This window comes from Lepidochelys kempii, chromosome 5 (genome assembly GCF_965140285.1).
Source record: "Lepidochelys kempii isolate rLepKem1 chromosome 5, rLepKem1.hap1, whole genome shotgun sequence".
NCBI lineage: Eukaryota > Metazoa > Chordata > Testudines > Cheloniidae > Lepidochelys > Lepidochelys kempii.
Genome location: NC_136384.1, coordinates 60,927,621 through 60,955,328, shown reverse-complemented (window position 1 = coordinate 60,955,328; position 27,708 = coordinate 60,927,621). Strand labels below are relative to the sequence as shown.

The following is a 27,708-nucleotide window of genomic DNA, read 5'->3' as shown; positions in this document are numbered from 1 at the left end:
CTCCGGAGCGACTGATCCAGCAGGGGTTGATTTATCACGTCTAGTGAAGACGTGATAAACAGACCGCCGAGCGCTCTCCTGTTGACTCTGGTACTCCACCTGAGTGAGAGGCGCAGGCGGTGAAGACACTGCGGTAAGTAGATCTAAGTACTTCGGCTTAAGCTACGTTATTCACATGGCTGAAGTTGCATAACTTAGATCAATCCCCCTCGCCTCCCAGTGTAGACCAGGCCTAAGAGTCAGGAATCTTGGGTACTGCTCCTGGCTGTGTCAGTGACTTTGGGCAAGTCATTAAATCTCTTATCCCCAGTTTCCTATCTGTAAAAAGAAATAATGCTTGCCATATCTATCTATATATGGTAGATAGATCTGGTGGTCCCCTCTAGCCTTAAACTCTGACTCTGTCTCACAGAGGAGTTGTGAGGCTTATTCATTTAGAATGAAATTCACCCCCTCCGTATCCTTAAGTCAAAATAAGTCTGTGTCAGAGGTGAGAGGTAGAAGAGACTGCTGTGCCTGCTTTACATCAGCTAAGAATTCTCCTGGAGGACCTCTCAGCTATGCTGCTGTGTTATGGATTCAGCCCCTCCGCACCTCTCAGGTGGCATGGAAGGGCTCCAAGCAGTGGAAAGCATCTTTCCCATGGTTTGTTTAGTAGCTATAGTCGATGATGAAGAGAAGTTGTAAAAGAAAGCTAAAATGCAGTTTCTCCCTTATTTCCAGTGAAAGGAAAGCACAGTTGGTTGTAAATGTAAATATAATTGGCATGGTAATTGCTAATAACATTGTGTTTTCTTGGGGCCTGATCTAGCTCCCACTAAAGTCAGCAGGAATTGGATCGGCCCCCTGATGAATAACATATCCCTCTTCTGGCTGCAAAACAAAAAGGGGAAAATATTATCTCATTCATGATGCATAGTGTGTTTTGGTTTTTCGTTTCCCCCCCCCCAAAACATGGGGAAATGTGTTCATAATCCAATCATTCTCAGTAGAACCCACTGTGACAAAGTGCTAGAAGCTAGCAGGTGAGCCAGCACTCTGATCACTTAGGCACCAATCAGTTCCCCTGGAGACGGCTGATTGGGCAATATACAGCGAATTGGCTGATCCGACTGGGAGGGCTGATGAACCAGTTAGCCATCAGCTGAGGGTAAAACACAATAAGAGGTGTATAAAAGAAACAATGTGGGAGGACTTGGGCTAGCTGTGCCTTGTATGCTCTGAGAGCTCAAGAAAGGGAGATATCTATTCCTCCCTGGCCAAAGGGAAATGGCTAAAGGGCAAGAAACACTGGAAATACTTTGTGGCATGAGACTACTGGTGATGGGGATATAAATACACTCACATGAAATTACCACTTGTTGGACAGAGTCTGTAAGGTTTCTGGGACATTAGGGGACGGGACAGAGTGTGTCCCGTAATACCTACATTAATGCTTTTAAAATTATCTTTTGTATTGTGTATTTCTGTAGTGAAGCAGTCAGGGCATGTATATGTTGTTTTGTTTAAATAAATAATAATTTGATCAGGTTTGGTGACCCGGTGGCACTTACTTGCTTCTCAAGATCACCCTTGTATTGCCAGTATTGTGTCAAGCAGAAAGTTTCTGTAACTTATCTAAGCTGGAATTTACAATTGGAATAGAAGAAAGGAAATTGGAGCTACAGAATTTTTGTCAATCAGAGTGCAGTCATCTGCAGGAACCTTTGGGTAGATTCCTGCAGGAAATAAGACATGGTTCTTCATAGCTGGTTTAAGGAAATGGTTTTATGCTTTTGTAAAAGCATAGTTTGTAATTTGAAGAGGAAATTTTGACTTTGTTTGTGGTTCACTCAGGAAGCAGTGAGAGAGTGGAATTTCAGAATCTGACTCTTTTCATTTGTATTTCTGAATGTTAGATGAAACATTTTAATGAGAAAAGAAAAACCGTAGGAAATGAAAGAAAAACCCTCAAAAGTAATCAGTTACAAGGAATAGGATAAATTCATACAGCATTTCAATTAACTTTCCCTTCCTGAAAGACTGAGAAACCTAATTTAATAAACAATAACAATTTATATAGTGTTTTGAAAAGAAAATAAATGTGGTATCCTATTGATAGCTGTAACAGAAAGAGGCTAAAGAGAGTAGTGCTATACATATGCTGAGAAATTGTAATGAATTAACCATGTAAATCATCATGCATATAAGAGATGTATACATTATAGAAGAGTGAACTCAAGAAAAAAAAAGGGGAAAAAAAGATAAAATGCCACTTTCTGAAATCTCATTGAAAAACGCTGACTCGTACACACACACGCACGCACACAGTGGTCAGACTTCAAAAATGTGGAAATTTTAACTAGCTTGAAAGAGAATACTTATACATAGAATAGAGTATTGTGCATGTGTACACGTATATTAATAAACATAATGTGTCTTAATAAAGTTCCGATTTCATTATCTGATCTGTGAAACTTCAATCCTGTCCATCTGGCACTAGCAATCAAAATTTGTCACATAATGTGCAACACCTGAATTTGGTTGCATGTTTCACCATAATGGACATTAATAAATGTTTTAAAACTATAAAATCTGCTTTAAAAGATGGTTTTTCACTGTGTGAATTAAACCATTTTAAGAAGGAAACTGGAAAAAAACATGTTCTGTCACATGCATCCACGAGCTTCTCCCACAGAGGTCATCAGCAGGATATGAATACTCTGGACTTTCACATTCCATCACAAGGGCTCTACTACTTGGGCTACAGGAGTCATCGTTGTCCTCGCTATGGACTAGTCACTGGAGGGGGGACTTGGCACACATTTTGGACATTGGCTAAACATCTGTTTGCTAGATTGTAGTAACATATTAACAATCAGGAATCCTGGGTTGTATTCCTGTCTTTGGAAGGGGAGTGTGGCTATAGTTGTGGTTAGATATAGCCCTAACCAAAGCACCTAGATTTAACTCAGGCAGTCTGAAAGGCTGTGTGGTCAAGGGATGAAGGCTTAAGCTTAGGTCTCCTATATTAGAGACTGGCTTCTGTTCCCAACTCTGCCTAAAGTGACATGCAACTTCTCTTTTAATTTATTTATAAAATAGGAGAGCTACTCCTGGACTGATTTCTATGGCTGGGGTATGATGCTTTGATCAGAAATTTGGTCTGTAAAGTGCACAGAAATATAATTGGTTGTCAGCTGAGGTCTAATATCTCCGCAGCCCAATGAACTTCTCTGAAGCTACAAGCTATTCAGATGGCATTTTGTCGCATATTGTCCACCTTCGTGGCAGTAGAACAGGTAGCTGGATTAAGCTCTCAATGCAGCACGTGCTCCAAAAATTCAAGTTCTTGGATCATTACTTTGCAGTAATTTTTTTTAATCATCCAAAACCTTTTTGTGGCCCTAATCATGACAGGGAACGAGAACGCACAGTTCACATGGATATGTCAAGATGTGAATTTGAGAAAATATAATTTAGACTGTGAAAAAGTTCCTTAAAGTAAATAAGTAAATAAGCAGAAACAATTTCTACCATGGAGGAAAAAATACTTGCAAATTTGGTCATAAAGTTTTCTGCCATTTCAGAAGAACAACATGTTTCGCACTTAAAAGCATAGGAATTGTCATGCTGGACAAGATTAGTGGTCTGTCTAGTCCAGTATCCTGTCTATGTCCGTGGTCAGTATTAGATACTTTAACCTTCTCTAGAGAAAAGCTGTACTCAGACAGTCAGGGAATAACCTTCCAAAAGTGAGTATATTTTGCCAACTTCTGTCAGTCAGTGTTTATTTTAGGAAGCATATGGGTTTGTAACCATTCTGGTAAAAAGAATATCTAATTCAGCAGTGAATGTTCTCATTTACTAATATAAATATCTAATAATTTTTTGAATCTTACTAAGTTCTTGGCCTCAGCTACCTTAACAGTGAGTTCCACTGGTTAATTACGCATTGTGTGGAAAAATGTCTTTTATCAGCTTTCAGTTTCATTGAGAGTTTCTTTTTACTGTATTTTCCGAGTAATTAGGAGTGCCCAGTTTACTTTCACTAAACCATTCATTATTTTGTATTTCTTGATTGTGTCCTTTATTCATCACTTCTCTAAACTAAAATGCCTCATGCACTGGTGCCAGAAGTTTTTCCCTCAGCAGTATCCGTAGGGGACCGCTCTGGCACCCCGTGGAGTGGCGCCCACATGGCGCGGTATAAGGGGCGCTGCCAGCTGCCATCCCCCAAGTTCCTTCTTGCTGCCAGTGATGGTGCTGGAACATCTGCTGCTTTGGCTAGCATTGTTTCATTTTCTGTTCCTGTGAACTTTGAAAACCTGTAATATAGTTGTATATAGTTAGTAGTTTCTTAGTTACCCTTAGTAGTAGTACTCAAACTCTTAGTTAGTCCCAAACGGGACTCAGCGGGGGGATGGGGCATGCCTCCCCTGGCTTTAAACCCTGTGATTGCTGCAAATGGCTTATGCCCTTCAGCAATCCACATACCAGCTGCCTAAGGTGCTTAGGTGAAGGGCACATAAGTGACAAGTGCCGTATCTGCAAGTCCTTTAAACCTAGGACAAAGAAGGAGTGTGATATCCATCTGAAAGTGCTCCTAATGGCGTTGGCACTCATTCCGGCATGAGAGCAGCGGTCCAACTGCACTGAGCACTTTGGCCTCCGTGCACGTCCACAAGCCAGCAACAGTCCGCCTCCATGTCTCTGGGGAAGAAGCCGAAAAAGACTGTGAGGGGAAGATCTCCTACCTCCTGTAAGGAACAGGAGAGGGCTGGGCAGCTCAAGACCCCCTTCAGGAAGTCGGGCTCAAGTCGAGTGGTGCAGCCCATCTCACGCTTTGCATGTGACCCCAGATAGCGGTAGAAGCTCTAGCCAGCTTCAGGTGCTGTCAATGCCCAAAGCTCTTCCAGCAGCTCAAGAGATCCTGATGCTCCTAGTGCTCCTCGCACCGGCTCCTGCCGGAACCCAGTCTCAGGGAAAATCCACGTAGGGACTTATGGGTGTGTCCCAACCTCAGCGGTACTGATCCCTGTCGAGAGGGATGTCCCACCAGTGTTCGCCTGTTCAAAGCTGTCCCTCCTCGGGCCTGGACAGGTAGACTTAATGGAGCCCTCTTTGATCCCCACACTGGGGGCACCAATTGAGGGACTGGAGGTGTACCTCGCCGGTAGATTGGCACAGACCCTCTGAGGCACATGCCACCTGGCAAGAACTCCAGGACCGGCCCCTCCCGTCTCCAAGGGCCCAGTACTGATCCCAGGACCGATTGGACACCAGAGACTGCCGATCGCTGGGCCATCATCACCTGTCTCCAAGAAGGAGGTCACCCTACTCAGGATGATCCTCCCAGCAACTGGCCCATAGTAGCTCCTGGTCCTGTTCGACGTCCCGGTATCGGTCGAGAAGCGTGAGGTGTAGATCGCTGGGAATCCGACGTAGATCCGCTGAACGCCATCAGTCTCCAAGAGCCCGACCAAGACAGTCTCGCTCGGACAGGTTAACTTCGGGATGCAGCGTCCGGCACCAGGTGGACAAGAGCCACCGCTCAGCCCAATCCTGGTCGCCTAGTACCGACTGCTCTGCTGGTAGCTCTGGCTCAGAATGAGGTTTCCTGCGTGTGGGACAAGCCCCAGTACCGGTGGTGCCGACTACGTTATCCGCACCGAAACGTGTCCCATGGCCCCTAGTGCAGTGGCCGGTGCCATGGTATCCATGGAAACCTTGGGGGTTCACCAAACCTTCCCAGGCTGCCCAATTGGTGTCAGGAGCCTCAGAGAGGCCAGCAGCCTCGGTATGCCGTCCCCCTCCAGTGCTCGAGGCTTCAGGGCAGTAAGACCCCACAGGTCCAGGAGGACCCAGGGGAGCAAGCTGCTGGACCACCAATGGACGTGGAAGTTCCCACGGTGCCAACATCATCCTCATTGTCGCTGGACAAGGATATAATGGGGCCCCCTCGCCCAGTTCCTCTGGATGACGCCGAAGGGCACCAGGAACTTTTGAAGAGGGTCGCTTCTAGCCAGGGGCTTCAGGCAGAGGAATTGGAAGAGCAAGTACTTCGTGCCGACCAAAGGGCACAAGTATTTATACTCCCACCCAGCCCCTAATTCCCTTGTGGCTGAGGCAGTTAACCACCAGGAGAAGCAAGGACAAGCCGGGGCCACCCCCAAAAATAAAGATTCGAGGTGGCTGGATATCTTTGGACATAAGGTTTATTTGCCTTTTAGGCTTCAGCTGAGAGTGGGCAACCACCAACCAAGTCCTCCTTGGCCAATATGACTTTAATATGTGGCAAGTTATGGCCAACATTGAAGGGTTGCTCCCCAAGGCTTCAAGAAGGAGTTCCGAGCAATCTTTGATGAGGGCATGACTGCAGCCAGGGCAGCCCTCCAGGTGGTGTTGGATGCTGCGGAAGCTGCTGCCCACACCATGGCTTCCACTATCTCCATGCAGTGAGCCGCTTGGCTGCTCCTCTCTGGTTTATCCACCGAGGCCCAGCAGTCATTGCTGGACCTGCCCTTCAATGGCAGGGCCCTATTTGCAGACCAAAAAGACAGCAAGCTGCATGGACTCAAGGACTCCCGCACCACCCTGAAAACCCTGGGTCTCTCCACAGGTGTGAAAGTGGGCCAGTACGGGCCGGTACTGCGTACCAGTAAGAAACCAGTACTGGCCCCTATACAGCCCACGTTAAAGCGCTGCCACGGCAGCACTTTCACATCGCTGCCCCTTTTGCCTCCCCTGTTGGCGGCCCTGCTGGTAGGGACCCTGCCGGCAGGGCCACCAAGTGGGGAGGCAAAAGGGGCAACTATGTTAAAGCGCTGCCACAGTGCTTTAACATCATTGCCCCTTTTGCCCCCACCCCTTGCCCCTTTTTATTCCCCACCCCCGCGAGCCACCCACCTCCATTCCCGCCCAGTTGCCTCCCCCAGCCCCTTTTCCCCCGTCTCAAGCCATCCACCTCCACTCTCGGCCCAGTCAGGCTCGATCTGTAATAAGCGGGGGCCAAACGGATGTATGAGGGTGCACCAGAGGGTGACCTATCAGACTGTTCCCTGGATACATCTTTCTTATCCAACTGCCTTTCCCCTTTTCTCCTGGTGTGAACCGCTATAACTTCAGACTGCTGGGTCCTCAGTACCCTCCAGTTCCTTTCTACTCCCCCACACTTCCCACCTGCCTTCCCCATCCCCCTTCAGAGATCCTTCTCATGAGAGTCTCCTCGTGCAGGAGGTAAAGCGATTACTACAGCTAGGGGGTGGAGGAAGAAGTTCCTCTCGAGTACAGGAACAAGGGGTTCTATTTCCGGTACTTTTTAAATCTAAAGGCCAAAGGTGGTCTACAGCCCATCCTGGACCTGCAAGACCTCAACAAGTACCTAAAGAAGCTAAAGTTCCGCATGATCTCTCTGGCTTCTATTATCCCCTCCCTGGATCCGGGAGACTGGTATGCTGCCCTCAACTTGAAGGATGCATACTTCCACATAGTGATCTTTCAAGGACACTGACACTTGCTCTGGTTTACAGTGGGGCCCCACCACTACCAGTTTATGGTCCTCCCATTTGGCCTGGTGACAGTACTGAGAGTGTGTACCAAGTGCATGTCAGTGGTAGCGGCTTACCTGAGGTGCTGAGGTATCCAGATCTACCCATACTCGACGACTGGCTCATCAAGGGCAGCTCCAGGTCTAAAGTTCAAAGGGATGTTGTGATGCTTCAAGCTACGTGCTGCACTCTGGGCCTCTTGGTAAATGACAAAATCAATGTTCGTGCCAGTGTAGAGGACAGACTTCATCGGAGTGGTCCTCAACTCGACCTGCACCAGGGCATTCCTGCCACTGGAAATGTTCCACACGTTGACGAAACTCATCACGGAAGTCTCCGCATTTCCTTTGACTACTGCCAGGGTCTGCCTGCACCTGCTGGGCCACATGGCAGCGTGCACTTAGGTGGTCTGCCATGCCAGGCTCTGGATGCAGCCTCTGCAACAGTGGATGGCGGCAGTCTATTCCCAGTTCTGAGACCCCCTGGAAAAGATAGTTATCAAAGATCGATACTTGCCTCGCTGCAGTGGTGGACCAACCGCAGAATAGTCCTTGAAGGAGTTCCGTTCAACAACCCTGCCCCCTCCATTGAGTTGGTGTTGGACGCCTTGGACCTCAGCTGGGGGGTGCATATCGGCGTCCTCCAGACTCAGGGCATGTGGTTCCGGGACAAAGCATGGTTGCATATAAACGTCAAGGAGTTCCAAGCAGTCTGGCTGGCATGTGGAGTCATCTTGCCCCACCTGTTGGGCAAGGTAGTACAAGTCCTGATGGACAACACAGCCTCGACATTCTACATCAACTGGCAAAGGGGGGGCATGCTCATCGGTTCTCTGTCAGGAGGTGCTCCGTCTATGGGACTCCTCCGTCAGCCACGAAATCCACCTGGAAGCTTGTCACCTTCCCGGCATCAGGAATACACTGGCAGACCAGCTCAGCAGGGACTTCCCCTCTCATCACATGTGGTCGCTCCATCCAGAGATAGCCTGCATGATCTTCCGAAGGTGGGGAACTCCCAAGTTAACCTGCTACCAGACAGAACAGGAAATGCCACAGGTTTTATTCTCGACAGGGTCTGAGCAAGGACTCCCTTTCCAATGCCTTCCTCCTGTCGAGTTCAGGGAGCCTGATGTATGCTTTCCCTTTGATTCCACTCAGCAGCAGGGCCCTGGCAAAGATCAAGAGAGACCAGGCACAGGTTATCATGATCCCCTCTGCCCCCGACGTGGCCTCGCTAGCACTGGTTCAGCACTCTCATGAGCCTGTTGGCCCCTCCCTGGCCCCTGTCCAACCGACTGGACCTGCTATCACAGGACCATGGTCGGCTCTTACACCCCAAACTTTGGGTCCTTCCACCTCTCAGCATGGATCTGTTCAGGAGTCCAACAGGTCCTCCTGGAAAGTAGAAGCCCTCAACTAGACTGACTTACCTGGCCAAGTGGACAAGGTTTTCCCACTGGGCATCTGAATGAGGCATCTCTCCCTTGCGTTCCTCCATACGGGCTGTCCTCGACTGCCTGATCCATTTGAGGAACCAGGGCCTGGCACACTTTTCCATTATAGTGCATCTTGCAGCCATCTCCGCTTTTCACCTGCCGATCCAAATACAGACAGTGTTCTCACATGACATGACGGTCAGATTCTTGAGAGGGCTGGGTAGACTCTTCTCCCCAGGGACGGGAGCCGACACCTGTGGGAAGAGTCTCCCCAGCCCTCTCAAGAATCTGACCGTCATGTCATGTGAGAACACTGTCTATATTTGGATCGGCAGGTGAAAAGCGGAGATGGCTGCAAGATGGGATAGTGGGATCTTAACTTGGTCCTCTCTAAGGTCACTGGCCCACCCTTTGAACCGCTGGGGTCCTGCTCCCTTTCCCATTTGTAATGGAACGTCACGTTCCTGGTGGCAGTGATGTCAGTGAGATTGGTCTCAGAAATTAAAGCCTTGACCTCAGAACCATTGTACAGAGTCTTCTACAAAGATAAGATTCAGTTGCAGCCCCACCCAGCCTTCCTGCCAAAGGTGGTCTCCACCTTCCATATGAACCAGGACATCTTCCTCTCGGAGTTCTGTCCCAAACCACACAAGACCAGTAAAGAGAGGCGTCTTCGTGCCCTGGACGTCCAGAGGGCCTTGGCTTTTTACTTAGAACTTACCAAGCCTTTCTGTAAATCAACTCAACTCTTCATCGCTACAGCGGATAGGATGAAGGGTCACCCGGTGTCCTCGCAGAGGATTTCCAATTGGATTACCTCGTGCGTAAGAACCTGTTATGACGTAGTGGAGGTTCTGTTGTCGCCGATTGTCAGAACCCTCTCAATGAGAGCTCAGGTGTCTTCAGCGGCCTTACTGGCGCACGTTCCTATCCAGGACATCTGTAGAGCCACAACGTGGTCCTCTGTAAACACGTTTACTACTCATTATGACATCATTCAGCAGGCCAGGGACGACACTGGGTTCTGCAAAGCCGTGTTGCAATCTACACGTTTGTGAACTCCTACTCACCTCCAGGGGTACTGCTTTGGAGTCACCGAATACGGAATGGACATGAGAAAGCACTCGAAGAAGAAAAGACCATTACTTTTTTCATAACTGCTGTTCTTTGAGATGTGTTGCTTAAGTCCATTCCATGATCTGTCCTCCTCCCCCATTGTCAGCATTTCCAGCAAGAAGGAACAGAGTTCGGGGAGCTGGCAGCGCCACTCCAGGGAATGCTAGAGCTAGTACCCTATGGATACTGCTGAGGGAAAAACTTCTGGCACCCGCGCATGTGGCGAGCACACACACCTAATATGGAATGGACATGAGCAACACATCCAGAAGAACACCAGTTACGGAAAAGGTAACTGTCTTTTTTCCGTCTCTCCTCCATGCTTTTTAATCATTTCCATTGCCTGTGTCTGCACCCTTTCTGTTTCTGCCCTTTTTAAAGATGAACTTGAACACAGTATTCCAGATGAGGGCATATAATTGATTTATCTAATATTATAGTAATACCTGATTATAATTTGTTTTGTCAACAATGAAATTAATCTGCCACTGTGCTGCCCATTCGTTTAGATTTGTTAGGTCCCTCAGAGTGTTCTCTGGTATTGACTAGCTTAAATAATTCTGTCATCTGCAAATTTTGCTACCTCAATCTTCATTTCTTTTCCAGCATATTAATAAATGTATTAATAACAATTAGTTATAGAGAATCTTGTGGCACTCTATTGTTAACCTTATGAAATGTTAGAAATTGACCACATATTCCTACTCTCTTTTTGTATCTTAGCCAGTTTCCAATACAAGTAAGTATTTTACTTCTCACTCCTGACTCCTTAGTTACTTTAATACCCGTTTGTCAGGGACTATATGAAAGGCTTTTTAAAAGGCCAAATAAATTGTCGATTGTTTTTCCTTTCTCCATTCTTTTCTTTACACTGTAAGCACTGCAGTAAATTTGACCATCAGTTTTCCTTTAAAATCATACTATTTGTCCCTAATCTATCATGCCCATCAAGGTTTTTTATAATTCTGTATTTAATTGTTTCATCTAGTTTACCAGGTTTTGATGTAATGTTTATTGAGCTGTAATTCCAAGGACCACTTAATTGATTTTTTTTTTAAAGACTAGGTACTTTTGCTACCTTCCATCCTTTGATATACTAACTGATTTTAGTAAGGAAAAAGTTTCCCCATGTCCTAATGAATTTAACCCTCTTTTCTTTGCACCATCTTGTCCTCCATACATTGAGACTGCCTAATAGCCCTACACATAGAAGCATTTCAAAGAGAGCTTCCACAGGATACATCTATACTGCAAAAAAAAAAAAAAAACCAAAAAAACCCCAAACAAAAAAGCCCATGACAGCAAGTCTCAGAGCCTTGGATCAACTGAGTTGGGCTTGTGCTATACAGGGCTCAAAATAGCAGCGTAGACATTCCTGAAAAAGGTGGGAGCCTAGGCTCTGCAACCATCCCCGGGTTTCGGAGCCTGGGCTCCACCCTGAGCAGGAAAGTTTATACTGCTATTTTTAGCCCCATACCAAGAGCCCCACAAGCCTGAGTCAGTTGCCTTGGCTCTGAGACTTGCTGTCTTGTTGTTGTTATTGTTTTCTGTGTAGATGTAACCATAGAGGTACTGGATTTAAGCCCTTTTCTGTTAATCTAAATGTAGAATGAAATCCTGGCTCCATTGAAGTCAATGGGAAAAGTCCCATTGGCTGAAATTGGCCAGAATGACTCTCAGACACAGGAACTCTGTCCTACACTGCCCTGTTACTGGTCAAGTTGTATGCTACAACTGCAGGTTTCTCATTAGCACTTGCTTGTCTTGCACGTTCTTTGCATAGCAAACCACCAAAAGATTCTCACTCATCAGATACCCAGCTATCAATATTTCTAACCATCAAATCTTCCAGCACCACCTCCTGGCTCACAATTGTGCCCCCAACATACTGAATGAGTGTTGTAGGGCAGGCTATCTCCCCAGTACCCCCTTGTGTCCCGGGGCTGCTCTGCAGCAGCCTTCCCTCAGTTGCCCCCATAATGGACTTCCTTAAATAAACCATACACAGGCTTTTTTGATCAATAATGCTCCTTTCCCAAGGATCTAATTTATTGGCATAAAACACCAAAGTCCTGGGGCTTCTCTTCTTCCCTCCAAGTCTGCTCTTTGCAGCTCTTCCCTGCTTTGGCAGGCTCACAGTGCTTCCTGACTGGGATCTTTTTCTACTCATGTGGAGTCCACTCTCCCTGGCCCTCAGCCATCACTAGCTCTCTGATTTCCAGGCCCATACCTTACCCGCAATTTAGAGTTCCCTACTCACTGTAGCTCTTCCGAAGTTTCTACCACAGCTTCTTCTGGTTCTCTCCCAAAGCACCCCCCTCACCCCCCATTCCTCACTGGCTGAAGCTTTCTACTGCTCTTATAAGGGAAAAACCTGATCCCATTCATATGTGCCTACTTAGTTACTAAGGTTGGCTTACCCCAGGCCTCGAGTGCTTAAAGGGACAAGTCATCCTGTTACAACAAGGAATAATCAACACATTTTCAACAGCAATCAATTTAGAACTGTTCTATATATTATAAAATAAACATCTAATTAACAAACAAAACAAACATAAATCTGGCCCTTTAAAAAAGCTATTTTAATCCTGATCGGGTTGCTTTCAGCAGTCTGTTCCTAATCATTTTGCAGTGAAGTATAAACATCTCAGAGGTGTTTGTGCATTTAATCTCAAACTGTCAGACTAGGGAAGTGCAGATCATATTCTGGAGGAACAGCACCTGCTCTCTTCCTGATTTTGTTTTCTTTGGGAAAGGTTGAATACAGTATATCCTCCCAACCAGTTGTTTCAATGATGATAAAAATTTCACATCTCTCCTCCCTGTTTACTTAGTACTGCTGTGCCCTAGATATGACAACGTGTGCAGATCCAGTAGTAATAATGAAATCTATGGAAAAGAGGCACACCGAGGAGAAAAAAGACATTAGATGATGACAGCTTTTATTCCCTGCTGTTGTTGGACTGCAAACGGGTAGATAGTTTGCAACCAAGGCTGAAAAACATTTAAACTTTATTTACTAGACAATAAATAATACAAAAACTGCCTGCCAAATGTTGAAGATGAGAGCTGTCATTGAATTCATACTGTGGCTGTTGATGTTTTCTTTTAGTCTCACTAAAATAAGCCAGGGTTTTTCTGTTTTGGAAAAAACGGGGCCCAATCCTCCCCTCCACTGGCAAAATCCATGGGGATTTTAATAAAGAAAGCTTTGCAGAAATACTGCATCTTGTTACAGTTTGTGTACTGCTTTATTCCCTCAGTTGCACAGGGAAGGCAACCTTGCAGAAGTGGAGGGGGAGAGGCAGTTGCCAAGGTCAAGGATAATTGAGAAACACCACAAATCCCCACCCAGGCCTTCAGAGCAGATCTCTCCCCCCCTCCCCCCGTGTGGAATCCTGGGCAAAAGTATGATTGTACAGGCACTTCTAGAAATAAAAGAGACGATTTGGATTTAACTTTTTAGATTACATGATTACATATAGCGGTCTGGAGATCTTTCTACTGGTCTTCTTCCACCCTTGAAAGTGACACTGCATGCAAAGGCCTGCAGGCCCACTGGATGTATAATGTGAGATCTTTCATCAACTTCCAAATTATTTTAATTCACCCCTTCTTCCAGTGTTTCACTCATGCTTGCAGTTTATCTGCCAAACAATCCAGAATTGTCCCCGGTGTGATAAACTCAAACCCCTAACCTGTAGGAATCCTCTGGTTTCCCTTCCTTCTGCTGCTGTCAGGCCCATCAGTCCTCACAACTTTCAGAAACCCTCCAAACATCCATATCTCCATGTTCAAATTACAGTATGTAATCAGGGAGCATTCTGGGAAGGGGATGGTGGACTTGTCATAGAGGTCAGGAGAGTGGGCAGCTAGAGGTGATGGGGCACCAGAGTATTTTGTATTTTCTTTTGGAAGCTGGGAAAATAAAATATAAACACCCCCAACTCTGTTCCAGTATACTGGATTTCTGCTTATGTTGCTGAATGTTGCTTTAGTACATGGTTCTCAATCACTGGGGGACCACGAGCAAGTTTCAGGGAGTCCTCCAAGCATGGTCAGCGTTAGACTCGCTGGGGTCCAGGGCAGAAAGCTGAAGCCCCACCACATGGGACTGAAGTCCGGGGCCATGAGCCCTGTCACCTGGTGCTGAAGGTGAAGCCTGAGCAATGTAGCTTGGTGGTGGGCCCTGTGGCATGGGGCCTCAGGCAATTGCCCTTCTTGCTACCCCCTAACGCCAGCCCTGGCTTTTATATGCAGAAAAACAGTTGTTGTGGTACAGATGGGCCATGGAATTTAGCATGTTGGGGGGCCTCAGAAAGAAAAAGGTTGAGAACCCCTGCTTTAGTATATTATAGCATCATCAGTGATCCAAAATGTTGCATAAGTAGCAAGTTAACATTATCAAGAGTAACCTAACTTTTCATGTGCTTTTTGCCATTTGTGTTTTTCAGTTATCTTTCTTAATACTGCACTAATCACGTGGAGTTTGCATTTAATTCTAGCAGTAGTTTTTGTGCTGCCATCTGAAACATTCACATTCATTATCCCTTCAACTGAGAGAGTTTCATTATACATCTCTCAAAAGCAAATTCACTAAGGTGACTGAAAACAACCTAGCACGTTTTTCTACAAGGTTTTGTATTGTAATGTAATAAGTGTACACACACTCAAAGCTTTGGCAAGTCATAATGGCTTAATGTTTGTTTATTTGAAGAAGCAAATAGATGTTTGTGTAAATATTTGCTTGTAAGCAGCTTTTTTAAAAATTTTAATGTAACTTCTTGTACTCCAAATCCTAAAGACCTTACTAGTTTTTACTCAGACTTTAATTCATTGGGGCCCTGTATGAAGATGGAAAAATAGGTGTATATTTTTCTGACGAAGCATGAGAAGGATATAATGTATACAGAAAATACCCTGAAAATAGTTACACATTAACATCATGTTGTGACAGGATAGCCTGCACTGCAAGGTTGTAGATTCAGTGGTCCTGATAGTTCTAAACTGATGGTTGAAACAGTTCAAAAATGTCAAATTTCAAAGTTTTCCAACTAAACAAAGGGGATGATTTTTTCATGAAAATTCACCCCATTTTTCTGCCAGCTCTTTGTGGATCCTTCACCTTCACGTGAATTGTGAGATTGTGTCAGTCACTTACTACAGGGGAAGGGCTCAGCTTTATCTTCCGAACATTCCCATCTGCCTTAAACTTACTCCTTTCCATGTCTGCTGTCTCCTTCTGTTCCCTGATTCCTTCCTCATGGCAGATTAGCCTTACCTGTCCCCAGGACCTTAAAGTAGACAAACTCAGCAGCATGAAGCAGAAGGAACAAAAGGAGTATGTATCCTGTTGCAAGTGCAGGACCTCCTTTGTAGAAGAGGACTGCTTGCTTTGTTCCCAAGAAAGATTATCCCAAGGGGCCTCTCTGACCTGGAGGAGTTTCCTATAGAATAACCAGGCAGACCAGTATGGAGCATCAGTGGGTCACATTGAGAAAGCAAGTAGCCTTTCTGACTCCCTTGTGGATAGGCAGGCAGCTCTAGGATGGAGTCTCAACACTGTAGAAGCTCTAGCCTGTCAAACCTTTGAAGTCCTGCAGCCTTCAGTGGGATCAGGCAGTAACTCTTCAATGCCCCTAGGCTAGCACAAACAGGCCAGTAAGCAGAAGAGGAAATGCCTCAAGAAGATAACCCTTACAGCATCCTTTCACTCAAGTAGCTTCAACCCGCTTCTTAACTGGCCCCTCAGTCAGCTGGTATAGTGGATAATAAGCAGGCAGTGTGCCCCTTAAGGCTCCTCTCTGGGACACTTCCTCCCAGAACATCATGGAATTTTACCTGGGATCTCTGGTCCAGGCATCCAGCTCCTTGCTGAAAGTGCCCCAAGGGTGTTGATAGATCAGTGATACTCAGACCTCAGTGGTTCAGGAGCCAGATTAGAGATCAACTTTACCCAAAAGAGCCACAGTAATAGTGTGATTCTGTGGTTTCATTTATTGTAGTATTATATATTCAGTCACACAGTGTTTTGACATGTGCTGCAAAGAGCTGTAGGAGACCCATTAAAGAGTCTCTATGGCTTGAAAGCCTCAGTCTGAGTATCACTGAGATAGATGCTGCTAACACTGGACAGACAGGTGGATTTCTTTACTCCACCCTCCAATGTCTCAGAACTCATTCTCCCTTCCCCTTGTTGTAACTGGGGATAAAAATGTATTTTAGCCAAACTTAAACCTTCTCTGAAGAACTCATAGAAGCAGTAGTGCTTTTTCTGAAATTCCTTCTTCAATTACATTAATCTTCAGCAGTGTGCTTGAATAATTTAACTATCCCTTGAAATAAATATATTCAGTACACTCAAAGGTCGCTTCTTAATCTTCTTTGCTCTAGAAATAAGATCTCTGTGAGGTGGTAACTGAAGAGATGATCATAGTAGTACATCTTGCACTTCGGGGTCTGAGCTCTCCTCTTTATTTACCATAATCTCTTGAACTTCTAGTAAAAATGTTGTAGGCTCTGTAAAGATCAATTTGCTGCTTTGAAATTCAGTCTCAAAACTTCTCCCAAGATGTTTTTGCCAACATTAGAACTTTCATTATGAGCCAGGAAGCCCAGAACTCCCAAGTTACTACTTTTAATACTGTTTTTATGAAATCCTATTTAGAATGAATAGTTTCAATGAATCTATGCCGATTAGCACCCAGCTAAGAATCAAGCCAATATCTTTAATCCCTGTATTTAATACTATATGCAAAGAATCTGCTTTAGCAGCGAGTACTTGAGACTGATCTTTTCAGTTTAAAATTTTAGGGCTCGATCTTCATCATAGTAAATCTGCTTAGCAGTCTTGGCTTCAGTGCAGCTACACTGATACGTATCAGCTGGGGGGGGGTCTGGTCTATAGTGTTAAAGGTCCCTGAACTGTTGATCAATAGAAAGAATTCTCCCAGGAATGTAGTCTTTTTTTTTTTTCCCCCTCCAGTTTTTCACGATAAGTCACCATTAAATTAAATCAATAAACTGAAAAGGTGGTCAAAATGTTTTGGTTGGTCAGCCACAAAAGATTCTTGTTTGGGAGGAATAGATTCATATCTTTCAGGGCCAGAAGGGACCATTGTAATAATCTAGTCTGACCTCCTGTATAACACAGACTACAGAATGTCCCCAAAATAATTCCTAGAGCAGATCTTTTAGAAAAACAGCCGATCTAGATTTAAAATGGTCATTGAAGGAGAATCTACCACTACCCTTGGTAAAATGTTCCAGTGGTTAATTACTCTCACAGTTACAAATTTACACCTTATTTCCTGTCTGAATTTGTCTAACTTCAACTTCCAGCCATTGGATCATGTTATACCTTTGTCTGCTAGACTAAAAAGCCCATTATTAAACGTTTGTTCCCCATTTAGATACTTACACCCTTAACCTTCTCTTTAAGCTAAACATATTGAACTGTTTGAGTCTACCATTGTAAAACAGGTTTTCTAATCTTTTAATAATTCTCGTGGCTCTTCTTTGAGCCCTCTCTAATTTATCAACAGCCTTCTTAAATTGTGGGCACGAGAACTTGCATCAGTATTCCAGCTATGGTTGCATCAGTGCCCAAGTACTCCTAGCCAAGATTCCCCTGTTTATGCATCCCAGGATCACACTGGCTCTTTTGGCCACAGTGTCACACTGGAAGCTTATGTTCGGCTGATATCCACCATGATCCCAAATCTTTTTCAGAATCACTGCTTCCCACGATAGAATCCCCTGTCTTCTGTACAGCCTATGTTCTTCTCCCCCAGATATATACAATAGATAACCTGGTCTCTGCAGGGGAGATGTGTTTAGAGCCCTCGACTACAGTGTGCTCTCTGTGACCACGTCCAGGTAACTTAAAATTAAAATCTAGGGGGAGAAATTCCCTGTCACTTAGTATTTTTAGAAACCAAAAGGTCCAAGCTAAAAATTTCAGCAGCTAAGGATCAAAACATCATTGACTTGGAAACCCCTGATCCAATAAAAAAGGCAGCGTGGGTGGGTGGAAATAACAGCTGGTAAACAACCATAGCAGTGAGGCACTTGGAGCAATAGGGTCTAGATACTTATTAGAAAGGAGCCAGGATTTGTAGGCTCCTCTGTCTGGTATCAGTTGTTGAGCAAGTAAGTCTCTATCTAAGTAAGTGAGTCTCTATCTGGGTGACAGCTGTTACAGCAGTGGTAGTATCTTTTAAGCGATCCTCTCTCTGGTGCACCCTTCCTGGAGCTGCAGGTCTCTGAGACAGCAGCAACTTTTACAGCAGCTCTCTGTTAGACGCCCCTCTCTTGGGTGTGCAGGTCCAGCCATAATTTAGCCTAAAATCTTCATCTCTGTTGTTTAGTTGAATGACTCAAGAGAGAGTTATGAAATCATAATATCTTATTAACAAGGACTTTAAAAACAAAGTAAATCTTCAAAGCGTAGGCTGACACTGAGTTAAAATGTCATAAATCTGTATGATGATAATCTTGACTATTTAGGTTCTATAGTCTGTGAACTTGTTTATCCTAAAGTTTTCAAAGAGAAAATGAAAATTATGTTCCATGGTCTAAACTGAAACATCGGTCTAACTTGTATATCTGCTATATTTGGGCCAATGTACTTCATAATTATGATTAACATAAATTAACATAATTCCAGCAGAACTACATAATCAGCCCTCTTCATAGAGTGGAGAGCTGTAGAGATGTACATTGAAAGATGACTCTTACGAATAAACAAGTTATTGAACATTATTTTAAACGTTCAATGTCAAAACAGTTCATTATTGAATATTCTTGTTAATGAAGGTTGAATCTCAGAAGTCTTGGAGGTCTGGTTTGGATAAGCATCGAAAAGTTCATATGCTTATCTAACCCCCGATCCTTTTTGAGTTTCCCTTTCTGGCTCCTCAATGCTCTTCCAATCCTCTTATCTTCATAAGAAATTTTCAGGGGGACTTTCTGTGCCTTTTCTTCTCCCTACATTCCTTCCAGCCTGTCCAACATCAAGGGCCCTTCCCAGAGGAAGTAGATGTCTTTCCAATAACATTGGCAAGATCTGTTGCCTGTTTTAAATTGTGACTCCTTTGTGGTTTTACTTTTACAGTTTGTCTTTGTTAAAAATTTTCAGCACACTAGAACAAAACCTTGAGGAGTTATGTTAACTGACACAATGTTAACTGAAACTTAGCCATCAGTGTAGATAGGGACAAATCACATTCAGTAATACAGCTCCTCACTGCTGGGTTCTAACTCAATGTAAATAAGTACTGAAGACAACCCATTAGTGATACCCCAGAATGCCAGGGTTTGAGGCTTCTTCAGGTGCTATGGAAGAATGCCCAGAGCTGACACCAGCATAGAGAGGATCCACTACCAAAGGTAGTAAAGGAAAGGCGGAACTATTTGAACCTGGGATGGAAGGATAGGCTTCTGATTAAAGACTAAACCTGGGATTCAAGAGATCTGGGTTCAATTTCTAGACTCTCTAGGTGACCTTGAGAAATTTACTTTGTCTCTTTGCCACAGTTTCCCATCAGTTACATGGGGATTATACTTCACTGCCTCACAGGGGAGTTGAGACACTCAGATACTACAGTCCTGGGGCAAATACCTAGATAGGATGGGTACAAGTTTAAATTGTCTTACGGTAGATGACTGGGTGCACCTCTTTGCAGGGCTGATGGAATATCCTGCTCGTGCTTTAGATTTTCCCATTTGTGGCTAATTGTTGTTCTATGGTCACAAAAACACACAGTCCAAACAATAACCAGAATCAAATGATTATATATCTTTGTTATTTAATCCCAATAATTTTACTGCCTGACAAGCATTTAAGATACAAAAAAGATTGTCCTCCAACTTGGTGACAATAATATTCTCGAATATAGTGAGATCTACATATACCCCATATTCCCATGGACAACAAATCTGTTTTTGAAACTTTTAAAATGTTAATTTTAAATTTAATTTAATTTTAAAATTTTAAAAGGCCAATAACTGACCTGACAGCATACCTGCCTAACCTTAGGCCTTTGACCTGAGTCTTAGTCTATGTGGGACTTTCTCCTTTGTGAAAGTGATGTTGACTAGACTAAAAAGAAAAGAATACTATACAGGCAGGCCACAAAGCAAATAGTTTTTGAATTCCAGCATCATTCAGTTTCACTTAAAATAAAGGATTTTATTTTTCCCATTTAAAAAGGAAAAGGTCAGCCAAAAGGAAGAGCTCAGGATTTTCAATCTTGCACTTTTAGCAGGCATGCCTAATAGATTCCCTTTCTCCCAATGATCTACCCCACAATAAACTGCTAGAAACATAAGGAACTAGATATTTATGCAAGCATCAGATAAACCTGCTGTCCTCTTGAAGCTTCATTTTGTTTTAGAATATTTTTGAAAACAGTAGTTCGTAAATATGTCATGTTCGCCAAAATCAGCCAATGTTTCCATTATTTGGTCAAAATTTAAGTGCATTATTTTTTCCCCACTAGATGGCTTTTCAGTAAAATGGCATGTCAGACTATTAATTGCCACTACTGCTTTAAAGCTTTTGTATTGTACCTGGAGTGGTATCTCTTTTGAATTAAAGCATACAATGAAAGTAAGATCACGAAGAAAAATATTTAAATTGTATTTGGTTACGGGGGGGGGGGGGGGAAGGGGCAGAGAGAAAATAAAGAAATTGAAAAGAAAATCTTTATATTTAAGATAAGTGAAAATTGTCTTTACAATGTTCCTTTTTTTAAAAAACATATAGATTTTAATGTTGCCTGTGTTTTCTTAAATTATCAGTGTAGTTCTTGACTTAATTTGGTTAAATTTATATTTATATTTTATCATAGCAGCAGTTCACACATAAAAAGTCAAATATGTAACATGGATAGAAATGCCAAAAAGTCTCACACAACAAAAGATTCAAAATGATTATCAGCTCTGCATGATTGTGATAATGTCCATGCTCACAGTCATGGTGTCTTCATAAATAGAGACTCTACAGTGTTTTATCTGTATGTTTACATTGTTTCTTGCCTAGTTTCTGCAGTTTTAAATATTGAACAGTTATTAGTTAGTAACCTTGTTTTACTTTAATAACTGATAACCACAAATATCCTTTTCTCCATAAAGTGTTAATAGTCATTTGGCCTTTTGACCCCCGGTTTTGACTTTCAGTAAGGCCACAATCTGTGCACATGCAACTATGCATGCACATACTATCTGTGCACTAATATCTGTAGATGCAGGTGGTTGAATTGGCATATACAGAATGATGTTAGGAAATGGAATTTGCAGGTGAAACATTTGGCATTTTTGCATACAGGTGTCAGTACACCAAAAGTGCAGTCATTGATGTGATTGTGAAAAGTTGTAATGCTAAAGTGGAGGCCAGAATCTGAAAATCAAGCTCTGATTGTCTAATGTAAAGTTTGCCTCAATTGTTCATTTTCATGATAGGTATGACTATTGTAAGGTTCTGCTGTTTCATATTTCTTGGCTGAGTTAGACAACCTATGATTCAGGACCTTCCTATTCCATAACATCAGTAGACCTTGGCCTTTCACATAACAGTAGACTCCAAAGGGCTGGCTTGGGAAGTCCAGAATGTTGCTTCAGGATATAAGTCTCTCTCAGAATGACTGTAATGTATTATGTAGTACGTAAAATAAATTACAGTATAGTAAGTCTCCCCCAACCCCATAATATCTGCATTCCTTTTACATGATTAGGAAAAGGCAAGATTTGCTCAAAATGGAGAGCACATACTGGTACCCCATCTCTCTTCAGAATCCAACCAGCTGCTGTGAAAAAGGACCTGGGATATCACTAGCTAGGAGATTAAGGACTGGATTCTGCAAATTGTTAAACACCCTCAACTGCCATTAAAAGAATCTCACAATCTCTTCACATACTTGTTAAATAAAAGGGATGACAAAATTGAATCATTATGGTACTCCACAGGTGACAAGTGTAAGGAAGAAGAGTAATTAAAACATCCTAAGCTTCTGAGATCACTACAAAAATAATGAATGAAACCAGTTCCAGATCATTTATGAGCCCCCTCGGGTCCCAGGGACAAATCAGCAGCACCCACAGCATCAAAGCCTGCTTAGATCTAGTAGTATCATTGTGGATGTCTGACTTCTTCTCATTTCCCCGAGGAAATGATACACAAATGAATCATCTGTGTGCCATGCCCAGGTCTGAAGCCAAACTGATACTGGTTTAGAAAAACTGGAGAAAATCAAATACTATTGGGGTTGGCCTACTATCCCCTTCTCAGTGATCTTCCCCAGAAATCAGGGGTTACAGGTAATTGGTGAGGTTGTTAATCCCTAGTGACAATTTTTATGAGCCAGAGCCAGGCCATAGCATAGTGTTTAACAATAGCTGCCAGTTTGACTTCCCTAAGGGAGGCATTAACAATTCCTGCCAATAAAGGTCTAAGGCATTCTCAACCGACATGGGTCTAATTTTCAGGTGGGTGAATGGACATTTCCCAGCACATTTCAACTGTGAGACTGGTAGAATCTCAGTCAGGGGAGGCAGTGCATGTGATTCCTTCTGGTTTGATGTTGCAGCTACTCTGCTACTGAGACTGACCCAAATCTAACCATCTTATCTGCAGAAAAGATGAGAAACAGTCAACTCTGAAACCTTGTAAAGGCAGCGTATATGAATGGGGAGACCCATGACTTGGAATGGGGCTGCTGGATAGGAGTTTACAGATGGTATTCCTACTGCTAAAGTAGTTCTTCCTCATCTCAAGTTATTGAGAACTTTGGTTTTAGTGCTGAAGGTCACAAGTTGAGTCCCTACTGATGGCTGCAGTGTTTGTGCAGTAACTGGGAATTCACTGGGACAGAGGTAAAGAATTAAATGTTTGTCTTTACCACAACCCTGGGATAGGTTCAGAAAAAAACTCCCTATGGCACAATGAGGAGATTCCTATCTGGTCTTCTACCATTGATAGCTTAGTTTCCTCTTCTCCTGCTTTATTTATTACAGGCCAGTCAGCTTCAGCCTTTGTACAAATAACCACCCAACACATGCCTTGCTGCTCCTTATCCTGAGGGAGCAGGTGGGAAGAAAGGCTCAGGAAATGAGGGATGCTCTGTCTTCCTGCTGCTCGCCATGGCACCGCCTAAAAACTTAGAAACTACCTACTTCCACTTGTGATTCTTCCCCCCTAACCCTGACTTCACCTATCTCTGTCTTGTTTCCAAAACTGCCCCACTCCTTCCAGTTAGTCAAGTTATGTCTGTGCCTGGGGCATTTATCCACTGTAACCTATTTAGAGCTTTGATTTCTACCTTTAAAATGTTCTCTCACTTAAAACCAGTTCTTCACATATTTGAGTCAATTAACTTCAGTAGAGTTACCCCTGATTTACAGCAACCTGAGTGAAGAATCTGTCCTTTTGATTTTTGCCCCTTTACCTTTTTTAAAATACATGCTTCAGGGTTGCCCTTTAACTTAAAAAAAAAATTGGTGCTGGAGCTGTTATTCTTTTCTTAATTCACCGCATTGCGGCATGCCATTGGAAGTATGGTCCAGTGGTAGGGCATGGGACACAGGTGAGCTGGGTTATAGTCTGTCTGTCTCTCATATGGATCAGCAATGTGATCTGGGAGAAATCATTAAACTTTCTTCCTCAGACTCACTATATCTAAAATAGAGAGATGGTTGAAAATCACTGTATCAGTGCTAAGTGGTGTTATTTGTCAGGCAGTATATCCACTGTAAACCACAATTTATGAGAAGACGGTCTCGATCCTTACTCTGAATTCCCTTCCTTTTGCGAATTCAAGTCAGACCAACATTAATTTGACATTTTTTGTAGTTTATTCTTAAACCCGTCCCTCGCCAAACATCTTGCTTTTTGAGTTACCGTAAGCCTACTGCAAATAAACTAATCATAGAAATTAAATAGTGATAAAACTGTTGTTGGCTTCATATAATAAATTTTATCCAGTATTTAAATGGCAATTATTTCCAGAAACTTGGCAATTGTAGCCACACAAACGATCAAATTGATTCCCGTCACAGTCCATCTTTGTCTGGAAAGGAAATGCCAGTAGTGTGTGAAAAATGGATTATTAAGGACCTTGGTTCTCTGAAGGTGGCTCGTATGTTCTGTTTGCTAACACAGCATCTTACTGGAAAAAAAAAAAAAGTGCAGCTTTTCCCTATCCCAGATTATTTTCCCTACAAATCTTTGGAGCAGGGGCATGTGGAATTAGTTTAAGCAAAGCTGAACCTTGATCCTTCTGACCGCCTTGTCTTTCCTGTGCTGTTTTGTCTATGCCTGCCTCAGAATATGTCAACAAATTTCCTCTAAACTCGGAAGGTGGGGGGAAGGAATGGTGATTCTCGCTCTCTCTCTCTTTTTTTAAGGGAATAATTTAGAACAGACGTGCTTTCAAAAATGGTACAAGTTTGTCTTGTAAAATATTTGTAAAGAAAAATAGGCTCAGGATCTCCTAAAGTAATCCCTGCTGAGTTTTGGAGATGTCACAAAGGCCATTGTTTTTATTACATTGCTATAATTCTTTTCTCACACAATTTGATTATAAATCAAGATACATTTATAACGAAAGCAGCATCTCAGAATGTAAACTGAATAAGCAAAACTACATATAGTATAAAGAGCAAAAAGCAGCTGTGGCTGAAGTGTGGTTTGTTTGTTTCCTATTATATTAAAAAATAGATTTTTTTTTCATGTATCAGAGGGGTAGCCATGTTAGTCTGTATCCACAAAAACAACGAGGAGTCCGGTGGCACCTTAAAGACTAACAAATTTATTTGGGCATAAGCTCTCATGGGTAAAAAACCCACTTCTTCAGATGCATGGAGTGAAAATTACAGATGCAGGCATTATTATACTGACAAATGAAGAGACGGGAGTTACCTTACAAGTGGAAACCAGTGTTGACGGGGCCAATTCAATCAGGTTGGATGTGGTCCACTCCCAATAATTGATGAGGCGGTATCAATACCAAGAGAGGCAAAGCTGTTTTTGTATTGAACCAGCCACTCCCAGTCCCTATTCAAGCCCAAATTAATGGGGTTAAATTTGCAAATGAATTTTAGTTCTGCAGTTTCTCTTCGAAGTCTGTTTTTGAAATTTTTTTGTTAAAGGATGGCATCTGTTATAGAATGTCCAGGGAGACTGAAGTGTTCTCCTACTGGCTTTTGTATGTTACCATTCCTGATGTCTGATTTGTGTCCATTTATTCTTTTCTGTAGGGATTGTCCAGTTTGGCCAATGTACATGGCAGAGGGGCATTGCTGGCACATGATGGCACATATCACATTAGTAGATGTGCAGGTGAATGAGCCCCTGATGGTGTGGCTGATGTGCTTGGGTCCTCTGATGGTGTTGCTAGAGTATATATTGGGACAGAGTAGGCAACAGGGTTTGGCCATGTACATTGGCCAAACCGGACAGTCTCTACGTAAAAGAATAAATGGACACAAATCAGACATCAGGAATGATAACATACAAAAGCCAGTAGGAGAGCACTTCAATCTCCCTGGACATTCTATAACAGAGTTAAAAGTAGCCATACTTCAACAAAAAAATCTTCAAAAAGACTTCAGTATTGTTGGGTGGGTTAAGGGTACCACTGTTTCATTGTTGCTTTATCAATGCATTATTTGAACTAACAGCAATTCGTTATTAACCTCACAAATGAATTGAGGATACAATCTGACTCTTATAAGTGAGTTCAAAAAGACTTGCATGTTTTACATTCCCTGGTATTTACAGCTTTTAAAGTATACTGAATCATTAGAAATAGTTTTGCCATATATATTCCTCCTATGATTGCTGCATTAAAGCCAACCCATCTTTTGTGCTTCAGTTCTTTTGACATCTTCAGAAGAAATCTTGACACTGCAGTTTTTGAACCAATGTCACTAGAGAACCTTTGTATGTTTAAACGCTAGATGATATTTCCCTCATCCAAGCTGATTTATAAGGAAAAAAGCAAAAATGACACTTCAAGAAATATACCATTGTATTTTCTACTCATAAACTATTGAACATTAGTGGAAAAAGTAAGAAATGTTAGAATGCAACACAGAGCAATTCCATGACCTACTTCGGTTTTGGGTCAGATACAATATATAAAGAGTAATTACTTCATTCATAGGGGACCACGTTAGTTCGTAGTTTGTAATGGAAGAAATTTTAAAGTAAAAAATTTCTATCCATACATTTTGCTTTTCAAAACTTTGCTAACCTTGAAAAGCATCTTTTTAAATAAAACACTTTAAAGAAAATACATTATAGGCAGGATGACAATGAATCAATCCATTAGTAAATTTTTGGCTTATTTGTCAGACCTCCGAATCACGTGTGTTCTGAGAAAGGCCAGGAGAAAATTACTTTTAGCTGCTGCAGTGGTAGAGTCGTTACATGCAGCATTTCTCAGTGGTAGAAGCTGACTACATATGGATCTGATGCTATGTGGCTACTGGGTGAGGATTCTTGGCGAGGTCTGCTAGGGGAAGAGAACAGAGTATCAACATGGGGCATGCCTTGTGAGGAGTGGTCCTTCAGGTGCATATCTGCTTAGCCTACTTCTTGTCAGTTTCATCTGTTCCGCTAACTGACAGTTCCTTCAGGAGGCAAAAAAACCGGCAAAATGTTGCTGTTAGTAAAACCATTAGCATGAAAAGGACTTGTAAGGGATGATTCCTAGTTTTCATAGGCAAATGATCACCCTGTTTTGGTCATTTCACACACACACAAAAAATTGATCAAAGAATCTTAAAAGTTGAAAAAGATAATGAAATTGGATGTATACTTACTTAGACCTTTACATTAACACTAGGTGCATGCTGTTACATGGGTATAATTCATAAAGTGTAAAAAAAGACGAAAAATGGCTCAGAACTTAAAAATTGGATGGCCACAGACTGCAAGTCCGTGATTATTGAACCTGATGATAGTCTGAACAAAACAAGAACTCTCAACCATGCGTGTAGCTGTTTCCATTGCTTCACACTGACTGTACAGAGAGAAGGTGGGTCAGGTAATACCTTTTATTGGACCAACTTCTGTTGGTGACAGAGAGAAGCTTTCGAGTTTACACGGAGCTGCTCTTCTCCGAGACCTGAAGAAAGAGCTCTGTGTGATCTTGAAAGTTTGTTTCTCTCACCAGCAGAAATTGGTTCAATAAAAGACATTACCTCACCCACCTTGTCTCTCTAATATCCCGGGACCAACGTGGCTACAACAACACGGATGTTCTAGGCTTCAAAGAGGAACAACACAAAGTGACAATCTTGGAATCTTATTATGTAGATAAAGTAAAGTAATGGCTCTATGAATCAAAATCCAATACAGCTTGGAAACCTGGCTAAGGAAGTCACCAAACTATCATACAGAATGCCACCTCTCCTGGAATTGTTCATTCCTTTTAGGGCTGACGCATTACAAGCCTCTAAAACAGCTAACTATGCAAAATATTTTGTAAGGAAGTTGTACACTTACATACACTGCATTGACACTGGCACTTGGAATATTAAGAGGGGAAACAGGAAGATGGTGTATGCTCATTGGCTAAATTCAGTGGAATGAGTGTTGAGGTCACTGGTATGTCTGACAATTTA

General features: G+C 42.9%; 1 protein-coding gene across 18 annotated transcripts in view; it reads left to right on the top strand.

Annotated features, from left to right (window-relative positions):
- MCTP1 (multiple C2 and transmembrane domain containing 1) overlaps positions 1–27,708 on the top strand; it is a 477,029-nt gene that overhangs the window by 431,293 nt on the left and 18,028 nt on the right. The gene's annotated exons all lie outside the window — the stretch shown is intronic.